The sequence below is a fragment of the Sus scrofa genome, chromosome 14, assembly GCF_000003025.6.
Source record: "Sus scrofa isolate TJ Tabasco breed Duroc chromosome 14, Sscrofa11.1, whole genome shotgun sequence".
Taxonomy (NCBI): Eukaryota; Metazoa; Chordata; class Mammalia; order Artiodactyla; family Suidae; genus Sus; species Sus scrofa.
In genome coordinates, this window is record NC_010456.5 from 1,554,127 (window position 1) to 1,569,350 (window position 15,224).

General features: G+C 45.6%; 1 long non-coding RNA gene across 5 annotated transcripts in view; it reads left to right on the forward strand.

The window, feature by feature from the left end:
• The window catches only part of LOC106505879, a 151,241-nt gene that overhangs the window by 108,602 nt on the left and 27,415 nt on the right, over positions 1–15,224 (forward strand). For 4 of the 5 annotated variants that reach the window (XR_002338445.1, XR_002338446.1, XR_002338443.1 and 1 more), the window contains one exon: positions 14,997–15,129. This is a non-coding gene — a long non-coding RNA (uncharacterized LOC106505879). Of the gene's footprint in view, positions 1–10,324; positions 10,934–14,996; positions 15,130–15,224 lie in introns of those variants that run through there. The other variant, XR_002338447.1, reaches the window with a different exon arrangement.

Here is a 15,224-nt window from a genome sequence, read left to right on the forward strand (position 1 = left end):
CCGAGCTGTGTCTGCAACCTACACCACAGCTCATGGGAACACAAGATCCGTAACCCACTGAGCAAGGCCAGGGATCAAACCCACATCCTCATGGATACTAATCGGGTTGTTACTGCTGAGCCACAACAGGAACTTCCACATTTTAATTTTTAGTGATGGCTGTGACGGACAACTGGTCCCCACATTCATGAACATTTGTCAGTCAGCTCCTACAAGTGAGTGTAAGTCAGCCCAAGCTGCCCTGGGGTCTCTTTGGCTGGTGGTGCTGTGTGGTATAGTGAACCCCCCATCCCACCTCAGTGCTGGCCTCTGTCCCAGGGAAAATGAAGCCCTTTCTGGAAATGGAGACTATATGTCACTGGGGTACCCTCAGCTGATATTTGTAAAAGAGGAACAGGGGACACACATGAGCTTCCTGGTGGCTTAAGGTGTGGTTTGGTGTTTATTAGAGGAGATATTCTTTGGGGCTTCTACTCGAGGTCCCATGTGCAGCTATATTTTTAAAAATGATGGTATTAGCATACTTCTTTATTATTTATCCCATTAATGACATTGAAAGGTGCAATTCAGAGTTCCCACTGTGGCTCATTGGAAGCAAATCTGCCTAGCATCCATGAGGATGCAGGTTTGATCCCTAGCCTCCCTCAGTAGGTTAAGGATCTGGCGTTGCCATGAGCTGTGATGTAGGTTGCAGACGCGGCTTGGATCTGGCATTGCTGTGGCTCTGGCATAGGCTGGCAGCTGCAGCTCCGATTAGACCCCTATCCTGGGAACCTCCATATGCTGCAGGTGTGACCCCCAAAAGACACACACACAAAAAAGATGCAAATCACTGACATGATGGTGAGAAAGGAAGCCTTACTTTTTTCCTAAACATGTGCAGGCATCAGTCTATGTCCTCGTCCCCATATGCATGTACATCTATGAGTACCTATATTTGGGGTGAAAGCGGGTAACTGAATTCCACTGTGTAGGAATGTCTCTGGGTAACAATACCACAAAGAAAAACAGGGAAGTGGAGACCATAAAATTCAGCCTCCTGGGTCCTGTAGGAGGGAAGAGGGAGTGGTTGGCTGGGTGAGACCATGGATTATCTGGGAAGAGTCTATTGTAGGTCATAGATGGTGGTTCCAGCATGGTTAAGAGTCTTCCAATACTTCATTACCATTCATGTCTGCTTTATGCAGCTTTCCGTGCTAGTGGTAGAGTTAATAGAAAGTTAAATATGTGCATTCATATGTGTCTGTCATATATATTTATGTGTGTTTATATATATGTATATAAGTGTACACACACATTATAGATATACACATTTAATCCGATTTGGTAGAAGGTTTCACCTGGTGACCTGCTGGGGGAACTGGTTTGTCCAGGGGATTTGCAGCCTTGCCGGGTCATGCCTAGGTGCCTTCTGTGAATGAGGAACCCTGGGATGCCTGATGGGATGCTGCCCTTCTACAACTGGTCCATTGTGGGGATCTCTTTTCAAAATACACCTGGCCGCAGGAGTTTCCATCATGGTGCAGTAGAAACAAATCTGACTGGGAACCATGAGGTTGCGGGTTTGATTGCTGACCTTGCTCAGTGAGTTAAGGATCTGGCGTTGCCATGGTCTGTGATGTAGGTTGCAGACGTGGCTTGGATCTGGCATTGCTGTGGCTGTGGCGCAGGCAGGCATCTACAGCTCCTATTAGACCCCTGGCCTGGGAACTTCCATATGCCGCGGGTGTGGCCCTAAAAAGACAAAAACAAAAACAAACAAACAAAAAAAACACCAAAGTGCATATGGGTGCTGCTGGGTCAAGGCCAAAGCAGTCTTCTCCAAAGTGGAATTTGCTCAGAGTTGCCCCATGCATCCATCCCTGAAGTCCCCTTGTGGCCCTGGCTGGGTTTTTGACCTGAAAAGTCTGAGGGTGGACTGCCCTACCTGAAAGTGGGCCTTCTTCTAGAACGTGCATGAAAGCAGGCTGGGGCAGGAGCAGCTGCTCCCCACAGGATGCCCAGGGTTCTGGTCCTACCCTGGGAAAGGCCCAGAGGAAGACTGCACCAGAGACACACACAGACGGGCGTCTACAGCCACTTTCCAATAAAAGGCTCCGGGGTCAAGGGAAACACTGGCTCCTTTCTGCAGGACAGGCCACGTGCCCTCAGGAGCAAGATCTCACTTTCTACACCTGGCCGGGCCACTTGTGTTTGGGGGCTGAGAAAATATTCCTGCTGTCCCGCCTAGAAAGTGAAAATGGGAGTTCCTGTGTGGCTCAGTGGAAACAAATCTGACTAGTATCCATGAGGACGTGGGTTCCATCCCTGGCCTTGCTCAGTGGATAGAGGCTCTGGCGTTGCTGTGAGCTGTAGTGTAGGTTGCAGATGAAGCTTGGATCTGGCATTGCTGTGGCTGTGGCATAGGCCAGCGGCTACAGCTCCGATTTGATCCCTAGCCTGGGAACCTCCATATGCCATAGATGCAGTCCGAAAAAGACAATAAAAAAAAGAAAGAAAGTGAAAATGATTGAGGAGGGGCTGGGAGTCAATGGAAAATCAATTAAGAATCAGGTCAAGGAATCCTGTTAGACCCCCAAAGGAAGAACACTGGTAGCAGCACCAGATTGGGTGGGTATTATGTCCTCAGCACATCCTGCCTGGGCACGGCCCAGTGGTGATGTCCCAGTACTGGTCACTCAGCAGGAAGACGGTGGCAGAGCTGTGCCCACTCACTGGACAGCGCCCGGGATTCTGCATCTATCTTAGGCCATGTGTGAACTTGAATATGGCAGTTCCTCTCTTCCTGACTCTTCCTCTAAGAGGGATTGTATCTGTATTGCCAACTTTTCAGGGTTTCTGTGAAGAGCAAGACAGTTTTCTGAAGGTGAAGTGAATAATATTTTGTTGTTTTCATCAACCGCGCTGTTTACGAGTAGTTTTCTTTGAATTATTTTTTTTGGCCAGTGCATTTCATCTGTAATTCTGGGGGTGAATAATGTTCTGTTCCACCATCATTTTGGCCAGATGTTTGTTTAGCCTGGTTTGGTTTTTAAAAGCAAACTGGTTTTTATGAAGTGCCTCCTATGGACCCAGGCTGACCTGGAGGTTGTGTTTACATTACCTTCTTTGATCACTCCACAGAAGAATCACTGCAAAAATAATGAAGGATAGGAGTTCCTGTTGTGGCTCGGTGGTTAATGAACCCGACTAGTATCCATGAGGGTGCCGGTTCGATCCCTGGCTTCGCTCAGTGGGTTAAGGATCTGGAGTTGCCATGAGCTGTGGTGTAGGTGGCAGACATGATTCGGATCCCGAGTTGCTATGGCTGTGGTGTAGGCTGGCAGCTATAGCTTGGATTCAACCCCTAGCCTGGGAACCTCCATGTGCCGCAGATGCAGCCCTAAAGAAAAAAAAAAATTAAAATTAAAATTAAAAAAATTTGAAAAAAAAGTCAAAGATAATGAAGGATAAATAGTAGTTTTTAATTAATCTTTTTCCAGAAAAAAGTAATTTCTTACCTGATTTGTGGCTACAGGGTGCATTAGAGCAATGAAACTTTACTAGAATGTATAGGTTATCTCTAAACATTTTAGCTGGCATCTGTTCTGACTTTTGGGACTTTAAGTATCTTGCATGGAAGGAAAACACAGACAGCAAATTCTTATGCCTGGATTCAAAGAACTGTCACCGAGAATGAATTGCGTTCTCTTCAACTTTGTGTCCTTTGTGTTCTCCCAATCATTATGCTTTCCCTTTCAACCCTAACCGGGTTGAAATTCGCTTTCCCACATTACACCTTTAGTCAATATTTGAAGGCTTATTTGTGTAAATATCAGGAACTGTCACACTCTCTGCAACCAAAAACCCAACACCCCAATGCATCATGATAAACAGTCATTGGCCAAAATAACAAACCAGCTTCCTGGAAACTGCTTGCTCAGAACCAGCAAGAAAAGCCCTGGAATTATTAGCTTGACCTCTGCCTCCTCAAATGCACACAGCCTGACCTTCCAAGATCAAACATTGTAGCAAATATGCCCATCACCTCCTAATCCTCCTGCCTGTCACAGCTCCCCATTATCCCCAGAGAAGCCTGGGCCAAATATGGGTTATGTCAGAAGGGGGTTGAGTGCAACCTCCCCGTTTTTCCACCACTGAGTTACTGGAAGGGAACCATCCCCTTCCCCCGGATGTTCTGATGGGTTGAGTTTGGCTTCAATTTGGCTTAACCAATGTAAATTAAAATAGAGACTTAAAAAGGTAATAAAATACCTCATTTTCCTGTATGGAGCTGAGTGTGCACAGGGAAGAAGGAATAATTTAATTAAAAGTCAGAGACTTAGAGTTCCTGTTGTGGCTCAGTGGGTTAAGGATCTGACATAGTCTCCATGAGGTTAGTTTCAATTGCTGGCCTCGCTCAGTAGGTTAAGGATCTGGAGTTGCTGCGAGCTGCAGCCTAGGTTGCAAATGTGGCTTGGATCTGGTGTTGCCATGGCTGTGGTGTAGGCTGCAACCGCAGCTGTGATTTTACCCCTAACCTGGTCGATTCCAGATGCTGCAGGTTCGGCTGTAAAAAGGAAAAAATTCAGAGCCTTTTTAGTGTTACTATTAATGAAATCATAGTAACAATAATAAGGATAGGCCTGTGTAAGAATGACAAGGCTGCCCTGTCATTTGCTCTGGGTTGCATATTTCTGATAATCTAGAAGCCAAAGGAATGGGCACCTCTCTGGAGGGTCCCAGGCAGCAGAGTGAAACCCTGACATCCAGGTATCAGGGTATCACTACGTGTTTTTCATTACTTGTGAACCTGGTGGGCTGTGGTTGGGATCATTTTTTGCAGGGTCTTGCCTAGTGGTTCTTTCTGACCCTGGGGCCACGCTGTAGGGTTTTCTATGTCTGCATTCAAGCAGCAGAGGAGATACTTAAAATACAGGCTTTTATCCTTCACAGAGATGATCCATCTTTGCAAAACAGCCCTGGGTTTTCTTGCAACACACTCGGAAGTGGCTCCAAGACTCTGTTACAGAAGAAATTCTTTAGTAGAACTTTTTCATTCGGAATTATCTAACCAAAGTTCTGACAATGGTGGAAAGGATAAAAATAATTACTCTGGATCCCAAGACAAGCTGAACATCTGGGTTATTACCATTGGTTTGGGTCCAATACCAACTTCCTTGCCCCCCCACCCCCATTCAGAACCCTTTGATTTGTATGCTCCTTGCTGGGAGAGATGGAAAATGCCAAGTGCCTAAATGCTTAGCTATTTCATTCCAGGATGCATTCCTTTCCTTCTAGTCACTGATGCCAAAGGAAAGTGGGAAGGATAGACTTGCAGCCTCCAATGGGGATGCAGTCCAGAGATTGAATTGGTAACTGTTCTGCACTTACAATGAACATCGTTGCCATAGAAACCCAGCAACAAGACAACTGAGAATCTGGTTGACTGAGACAAATAAATGTTTTCCTCTCATGGCTTGCAGGGAGCCTGATAAATTCTGCCTGGTTCCTCTCTGCTGGGGTGGCAGGAGCTGTATCAAAATTCTTTTACTGCCCTATCCTCATGTGTCAGACTGACAAGGACCCCTGTGTATGTTGATACAAGCCGGCTACATGACAGTATCCCACAGCTGCAGTCTGATTGCACCTGCTTATTTGCAACAGGTGCTGTGTTTTAAGACCCAAACCCCAGAACCTGGATTTTCAGGGGGGGCAGCTGCTGAATTTTTGGTTGGCTATTTTTCCTCCATGGAGCAGTGGCCCTCTAGAGAAATTGGAGCATCTGAAACCTTATCCTCACCTAAAGAACACTGTCAGGATTTTCCTTTTGCTGGGCCTCCAGGGCCGCAAAGAAGGATAAGAAAAGGATTTGGGCCACTTGCCTCAGCTTTGAAACCAGAACGCCAAACCAACCAGGCCAGCATGTGAGCTGCTGGCATTTCAGGAATGTACACGCTAAGAATCTAAGTGTCGAATGCATTTGACTAGTGAATGTGTGTTTACCCTAGTTGGCAACGTTCAGGTCACAAAACGAAAGTGGCAACTGGAACCTTGCCTTTTCTGCTCAACTTTGCATAACAGGGTGCATCAGCTTAAAAATGTCAACAGCGAACACTCCCATACAAATCTATTCCCAAGAAAAATACTGTGGGCAGTTTCTATTCTGGGAGAAACTTCTGGGGAAGAAAAACCTCATTTGGGTGCTATCCATCATGCTATTTAAGTCAAGGGAGATGTTTTAAGAGCAAAAATGCAGCATTTTGTAACATTTCTACCTACTCAAAACGCAGATGCTCCCGCAAAGTCTTGAAGGTTGCTTGTGACCCAGGCTCACGGGGCTGGTTCTTGAGGCTTTTTGACAAGGGGGCTATTTATGCCATTGAGGGATGGCAAAATATATGGTTTCTTTTTTCAGAGGTAAAAATGCCACAAAAATCATGGAAAACCAAGAAAGCACAGGAAAGTAACTAAGTAAAGAGTATGCATAATCGATCTGTGATCTCTCCACATAAAAATAATGATTCTACGTATTCGGGGGTGTTAACTCCTCTGAGGGAAGAGACTTAGGGATCATGATGAACCTCCCGGCTGAGCTGTGGTGACAGCCAGGGTCAGAAAAAGAGAGAGCGGCTCAGCTGGGTATTTCACAGTCAGCAGAGGTGAGGCCATTGTCAAGGTCCCTTGGTGAGGCCAAGTGTATGAAGGCTTTTAACAGAGGAGACTAAAAAAAGTCACAATGAGGGGGTTCCTGTGAACTTTCCCTCTAGGAGGGAACCTGTGGCCAAAATTGTTCAATAATGCTGGTTAACAAGGAGACGTAGGTTTCGTTTCCATGTGGTTTCTGGGAGCACTTTCCCCCACATCTCATGAGCAGCCCTGGGAGATGCCGCTGGTGACCTCAGGGTACCTCTTGATGTACCAGCTGTGTCCCTTCTTATTTTGCAAGGGCTGCTGCTGCCTCAGCAACTCTGCACGGCAGCCTGGTGTAGGCTGCTCAGGTTCTTCTCACTGCCATGCACAGCACGGCTGTTTTTCACGTCTCCTGTGACTCAGAGGATCCCAGTGTTACATAAACACGCCCGAGTGTGTCCTATGCGCGGGTTTGCAGCTCTCGTGGTTCGTGTCTCTTTCCTTGCCCAAATCAGAATTAAAGGATTTTTTGTTAAATGATACGCTGCTTGAGGTTCTCTATGCGGGAAAGTAGAAATGTGGCTGGGTCACATCAAGCGGCAGGACTGCCTGTCGCCTTGGTGTTAGTCGCCTCTGAGTGGTGAGCTCTCCCGTCTCACCAGACCTTTGCCAGAGCCTCTATTTTAGGTGTGTCTTGTGTTCACTTCTTGGCAGCATATTCAGTTAGGATATTCATAGCAAGCTGCTGAGTGCTGAAGAAAATCAACAACAGGTTTCTTTGAAAAGCTCGTAAAGATCTGTGATAATGTGTTTGTTCAATGCGTAGACCGAAATGAGGAGGCACTAACTGTGGACACGATTACAGCCAAATGCAATAAAAACTGAGTTGTACCATGTACAGTGGTCTGGAGGTCAGGATCCTTTTGATGACCCCCTGATGTTTTCAGCTCCTTTTGTACTCTGTGAGTGTTTACAGGTTTCACCACCTTAGGTGGGGATCAGAGGTGCCACTCACCAGGCAGGTTTTAGGATGATCATCGGGAAGGACAACAGAGCAGGCTGCCGTGCTGAGCACACGTGGCAGCAAAACAAGGCCAGAATGATCTGGAAACGAATACACTTTGGAGGAAGAAAAAAAATCCGGCTTCCTATTGATGCCCTAATCAGGTCTTGGAAACAGCTTCTAAGACATACAAAGTGACATGATCAGTTTTAAACATTTCCTGGCTTGAGAACATACTGTGTTGGAGGAGGCACAGCAAATTCATCCTGGATCCGGTCCCAGGATGTTGTTTCAACAAAGTTACTCTTCTGTCAAGGATACTGAGTTGGAGGTGAAACTTTAGCCTGTCACCTGCTCCAGAGGTGCATCCCACTGGGTGCCCAGCGTGGCTCTAAACCTGCCTCCAGGCACATGGAGAGAGTATGAGTGAGACGCTCCGTTTCTTGTGCTTAGGGAATGTGCAGTGGCTGGCACGCAAGGAGTCCCATGGCTGAGTTCTCAGTGTGCTAAGGCTGAGAAGAGCTAGTGCTCGCAAAATAAACAACAACAAATCACAGTTAAAGGACAGAATGTCTCTGGACATTCACTTCCATAAAAATACAATCTTGATGGAAATGACCGAAATGCCAGGGTGACATGTTTTCAAGCACACAGACATGAGCACCTGAAAATGTATCTGTGGAAAGTGCCAGCACAGATCTCCTGCAGTCCTGCCTTGCCTGGGAAACATCTGGTTACACTGAAGGAGTGGGAGACAGGAGGCCTGGATGACCAGGTATTGAGAGTTACAGGGCTGGGTGCTGAGCCGAGTGGGCAGATAATGCAGCCAACGTCCACTAGCCCAAGGGCACCTACAGGTAGAGCAAGACCTGAGTGTCATGGCCTCAGACCATATTCTGTTATCTGGCTCTCCAAAGGGAGATCCTTCAAAGATTCATGTAAAGGTTTTATGAATGAAGTTCATTTTAAATGAATGAGTTCATTTAAAGATTTTCTCCCACATTTTTTCCCCTACTCTCTTTAACAAGTTCAGAATATGATTCTGGGTTCAAAATCCCATTGATGGTATTTACAGAATCCTATTGTAGCCAATATTTTACTGAAGACACAGATTCTTTTCTTTTCTTTTCTTTTGTTTCTTTTTAAGGCTGCACCTGTGGCATATGGAAGTTCCCAGCTAGGGCTTGAATCGTAGCTGATCAACTGGCCTATGCCACAGCCACAACAATGCCAGATCTGAGCCACACCTGCAACCTACACTGCAGTTTGTGGTGGAAGTATTGGATCCTTAACCCACTGAGTGAGGCCAGGAATCGAACCCACACTCTCATGGATGCTAGTCAAGTTCTTAACCTACCAAGCCACAAAGGAAATGCCTCTCTTTTTTAAAATTTTTTAATTTTTATTGAAGTATAGATATACAAGTTTGAGATGATTTATGCTGTACAGCAAAGTGGTTCAATTATACATGTATACACATACATTCTCTTTCAGATTCTGTTCCCAAATATTATCATAGAATATTGGGTAGAGTTCTCCGTGCTGTAGAGAATCAAGAAAGAAAAGAGAGAAAGAAAGAAAGAAAGAAAGAAAGAAAGAAAGAAAGAAAGGATGGCCAATCATTTCATATACCTCAGTATGCACATACCAATCCCAAAGCCCCAACCCAGTCCACCCCTCCCCGATCCCAAACATACAGATTTCTTTCTTCCTTCCTTCCTTCCTTTCTTTCTTCCTTTTTTCCTTCCTTCCTCTCTTTCTTTCCTTTCTTTCTTTTTCTTTCTTTCTTTCTTTCTTTCTTTCTTTCTTTCTTTCTTTCTTTCTTTCTTTCTTTCTTTCTTTCTTTCTTTCCTTCTTCCTTCCTTCCTTTCTCTTCTCTTCTCTTCTTCCTTCCTTCCTTCCTCTCTTTCTTCCTTCCTTCTTTCCTTCCTTCCTTCCTTCCATTCTTCTTTTCTTTCTCTTCTCTTCTCGTCTCGTCTCTTCTCTTCTCTTCTCTTCTCTTCTCTTCTCTTCTCTTCTCTTCTCTTCTCTTCTCTTCTCTTCCCTTCCCTTCCCTTCCCTTCCCTCCCCTCCCCTCCCCTCCCTCTCTCTCTCTCTCTCTCTCTCTCTTTCCTTCCTTCTTTCTTTCTTTCCTTCCTTCTTTCTTTCTTTCTTTCTTTCTTTCTTTCTTTCTTTCTTTCTTTCTTTCTTTCTTTCTTTCTTTCTTTCTGTTTTTCAGGGCCACACCCATGGCATATGGAGGTTCCCAGGCTAGGGGTCAAATCGGAGCTGTAGCCGCCAGCCTACACCACAGCCACAGCAACACCAGATCTGACTGCAAACTACACCACAGTTCATGGCAACGTCCGATCCTTAACCCACTGAGCAAGGCCAGGATCAAACCCACAACCTCATGATTCCTACTCAGATTCGTTTCTGCTGTGCCATGACGGGAACTCCCAGATTTTCTTTAATCCTACTTGCCTGGTGGGCTTTGAGTGCCAGGGATAAGTTGTGAATGAGATGTCACCATACAGATCAAGATGCCCATCATCAGATAACCTTGGATTAGAGCTCCTGGACTGTGCCTACATGTATGGACTGAATATTTGTATGCCCCCATCCCTCTGTTCAAGCCCAACTCCCTCTGGGACAGAATCTGGAGATGGGACCTTTACAGAAGTCATTAAGGTTAAACGAGGTCATAACGGGAGTATCCTGGTCTAACAGGACTCGTGTCCTTATATGAAGAGATACCAGAGAGCTCTCTTTCTTCATGCACACAAAAAAAGTGGTCATGGATGCTGACAGGGAGGTGGCAGTCGCCAACAAGCCAAGAGAAGAGACCTCAGAATGGAACCTACCTTATAGCCTTCGAAACTGTGAGAAGTAAATGTCTGTTGTCTCAGCCCCCCAGGCTGTAGTCTTCTGGGATGGGAGTCCAATACACTGCATGAGCCGGCACACCTCTTCCGGGCTGCCTACAGTACTAGTGATAAAATGTGTAATAACTCCAATAATAGACGCACCATTTAGTGATCACTTGCTATGTGCCAGCCTTGGTGTTCACCTTTGAGTTTTATTCATTTCTCTTGTTGTGGGTCTGTCTGTCTGTGTTCTTTGTGAGGCCAGGGCCATAATCAATGGGGAATCTTTCATGTCACCATAAGGGGAGCATGCTGACTTGGGGGTCACCCATTGAAGTCCATGACAGCAACCTAAGCTGCAGACCCGGTCTTATACATTTCATTTCCCTTTGGATTCACAGAACTTTGACAGATTCAATTTCTATTTCAGGGAGTTCCTGTTGTGGCTCAGTGGTAACAAACCTGACTAGTATTCAAGAGGACGCGGGTTCAATCTCTGGCCTCGCTCAGTGGGTTAAGGATCCCAGCTTGCTGTGAGCTGTGATGTAGGTCACAGAGGAGGCTTGGATCTGGTGTTGCTGTGGCTGTGGCTGTGGCGGGCAGCTGTAGCTCCAATTCGGCCAATAGCCTGGGAACTTCCATGTGCTGCAGGTGCAGCCTTAAAAAGAAAAAAAAAAAAATTCTATTTCCTTCTGGTATTAAGAAAATCCTTTGGGTAAAAGCTGATCACGTAAGTCTCCTGGGTTCACATGTCTAAACTCTCTGTCTGGAGCAAGGCCATCGTGGTGGTAAGTTGTGCAATGTGGGCACTTACTTAAAGCCATGGAAGATGAGGAAACAGAAGGAAGAAAGTCCCATCTAGAGAACTCTCTCTTCCAGTGATGCCACTTTTTCCCTTAATTATCATTGAGCCTAGAAGATTCTGCCTTGAGTGGGCGATACCTTGCTTCACTCACCCACTCTCCCACCTGGATGGGGAGTTGAGTGAGTGGTGGCTGGAAAAATGATGCTGCCCCATGGGCCACGGGACCATGGACCACGTAGAAATGGGGTGGCAGAGCGGGGTCGCAGTGAGGAGAGGTGAGTCACCAGGGCTTTGCCCCATCGGCTCTTAAAGAAAAATTCAAGTTTGGAAAATACCCTAAATACCCTTCATGGCACCCTCCAAACGGCCCTTATCCAGGGCACCTTTGCTCCTCCTTGCTTCAAATCCATAATTCCCCTCCTCCCTGCCATCCTGCTGCAGATCATTTCAGCAATGACACACTGTGGCTAAATAAGAGGGGAGAGATGGAGCCTCTACTTTGGCTCCAGGAGGTTTTATTTGTTTGTTTTGTTTGTTTTTGGGTTTTGTTTTTTTTAGGGATGCACCCATTGCATAAGGAAATTCCCAGGCCCAGTCTAGGGGCTGAATTGGAGCTATGGCTGCCAGTCTATGCCACAGCCAGAGTGACACCAGATCTGAGCCACATCTGTGAACCACAGCTTGTGGCAATGCCAGATCCTTAACCCACTGAGCGGGGCCAGGGATCGAACTCTTATCCTCATGGATACTGGTCAGGTTCTTTACTGCTGAGCCACAAAGGGAACTCCAGGCTCCAGAAGGGTTATATTCATCAAGGTTGCCAAGCCAACCTTTTTGACTGTTGAGATAGTGTCAGGTCAGAAAAGTCAGCACTCACCTTCTCATTCTGGTGCCTTAAATTTGAGGCCTGGGTTTTAGTGGAAACACAAGAGCAGAGAACACTGCTATGGGAACCATGGTTCCCCTTTCAAGGTCATGTTTTGCAACGTTGTGCAGTTGACCCATTAGGACTATTCCATTCCTGGGCAATATTGCTACACATAATGTAATCCTGCACCCCATTAGGGGCTTGCCCTCCTGGACAGACACTGGCACTGCCAAAAATTTTTACAGGTGTGGCCTGATCTTCAAAGTAGAGTCACTTTGCAGAAGGAGCCCTTAATCTTTGACCACAAGCCACTAATTTTCCCTTTCTTTTCTAAACATGGTCTCAGTGAGGGTGTGATTATCTGGAAGACACCTGCACCAGTCAGCATCACGTCACTTAAGAAGCCAAGTTCAATAGTCAAATCTATTAACCATAAGTGGGTCCAAGATAAGACTAAAGAGATCTGTGTTTCATTCCAGAATTTGTGACCAATTTGTTCATTTGGACCTGCAGTTGAACAGCTAGCTTTTCATCTCTTGATCTGTATCTCAATTAGAATTGGAGAGTTAGACAGGTTGCAAACACTGAGTCTAGAACATGTGGCAAAAGAATGGCTCCAAAACCTATTATTAACAATCTGCCAACTCTAGCTTTAGGTACCAAATTCATCTTTCCTCCATCTGTATGCTATCTGCCATTTCTCCCTTTGTCCCTATACCCATTCCTTATTCTTGCCTTCCTCTTTTCCTCCTCTCTCTTCTTCCTTTTTTCTTCCCTTCTTTCCTTCTTTCCTTATTTCCCTCTCTGTTTTCTTCCTTCCTTCCCCTCCCTCCGTCCTTATCCAATCAATGCATCTTACACTAGACCTCAAAAAGTAAAGATGAAAACATACATTCTGATCTAATCAAGATCATGGCCTTCGCCTGGGATCTCCATTTGACATGTAAACCATGATAAAGGCAGTGATGGAAAGTTGCGCTGGGTGCTGCAGGAAGACAGATGAAGGTCAACCAGTGCAGGATTTGTGAGTATCCCCTAGGCTTCCTCTGGAAGGGCAGCTGGGTTAAATCTCTGAGCAAAGAGGGCTCTGGTGGGTGACGGGCCAGGAGGGGTCAGTGTGTTTCAAGCTCATGGAATGGCTTGCACAAAGACATGGACCAGAGCAGGGTGTGTTTGGGAGGCATGGCAGTTCCTCATGATGGAGCTGGGGTCCAGTTGGATGCAGAGGAAAGGAGGGCTGCAGACACAAAAGAAGCCAAGTCTTGAAGGTCTGGTTTCTTACTGAAAAGTCTGGACTCTGAGGCAATGGAGCCTTGGAAGAATCTTAAAGAGAAGAGCATGGCCATTGCTGTGTTTAGAGGAATATTCAGGAAACTGATTGTGTCTAGGGAACCTGTTAGGAGACTACTGTTGTCACTGTGGCAGCATATGAGGGTGTCAGTGTCAGGTTGTTCTGGTGGGAAGCATTTCAGAAGTAGACTCTGCTGTCCCTTTTGACCAAAAATGTCAAGATTGGAGGAGGAGTCTGTGATCTTGGGCATCTAGTGAGAGTTCTTTCTAAGGAGCTGATGGCTCACATAGAATGTTTTTTTATATATATGTAATGATTTTTACAGTGTTCTGGTTTACAGTGTTCTGTCAATTTTCTACTGTACAGCATGGTGACCCAGTTACACATACATGTATACATTCTTTTTTCTCACATTATCATGCTCCATCATAAGTGATTAGACATAGTTCCCAGTGCTACAGAGCAGGATCTCATTGCTTATCCATCCCAGAGGCAATAGACTGCATCTATTAACCCCAATTTCCCAATCCATCCCACTCCCTCCCCCTCCCCCTTGGCAACCACAAGTCTATTCTCCAAGTCCATGATTTTCTTTTCTGTGGAAAGGTTCCTTTGTGCCATATATTAGATTCCAGTTATAAGTGATGTTGTATGGTATTTGTCTTTCTCTTTCTGACTTACTTCACTCAGTATGAGAGTCTCTAGTTCCATTCGTGTTGTTGCAAATGGCATTATTTTGTTCTTTTTTATGGCCAAGTAGTATTTCATTGTGTATAGACACCACATCTTCCTAATCCAGTCACCTGTCGATGGACATTTGGGTTGTTTCCATGTCTTGGCTATTGTGAGTAGTGCTGCCTGACCCAGCCCTTTTTCCACCAGATATCTTTCTCACTAGGGTCTGAAGTTCCAACATTAGTATCTTATTTCTATGTGCACTTAAAAATATCTTTTAGAGTCATCGCATCTTGTCAACTCACACCAATAAGGGGATCTGAGCCCTCTTGGAGGGGGCAATGAGATGCTGTACTGGGGTGGGCAGTGACTATGCCCTGGGTCTTGAATCCCAGTGTCCCATGGGGCAGGTATCCATGACCAGGCAAAAAGCACAGACAGGAGAGAATGGAGACACCATTTGTCTAGACACACAAGTGAACCCAAGCCTGGAAGATAGTCTAAGGTCTGAAAACAGTAAAGTGAGGGCTAATATCAGTCAGAAAAACAGTCTAAATGGTGGTGATCAGCACCAGGCCAACCATCAGAAAAACTGGCTTTGCACTTTTCAATAACTGAAACATGAGCATGGAGAATAGACTTGTGGTTGCCAAGGGGGAGGGCAAGGGAGTGAGATGGATGGGGAGTTTGGGGTTGGTAGGTGTGAACTATTACATTTAAAATGGATAAGCAATAAGGTCCTACTCTACAGCACAATCTTTTGGGATAGAATATGATGAAAGGTAATATGAGAAAAAGAAAATGGATAGATAGATAGATAGATAGATATGTAGATAGATAGATAGATAAAACATTGTAAATCAACTACACTCTAATTTAAAAAAAATTTTTTAAAGGTGAACAGAGTTTCCTGGAATGGAATGGTCCCCCCAGGCTGGGCCAGGACTGTTAGGGCAGCGTCCAGATTTCAGCCGAGTGCACAGGAAGCAGCGTGGAAGCCTGATGCAGGATCTGCCAGGGCCACAGCAGGTCTGTGCGCTGGGATGCTATTGTGTTTTCAGGTCATTTCAGAGCAGCACTTTCATCTGCCATTGGCAGTGTTATTTGGTCAAAACCAAACCCAA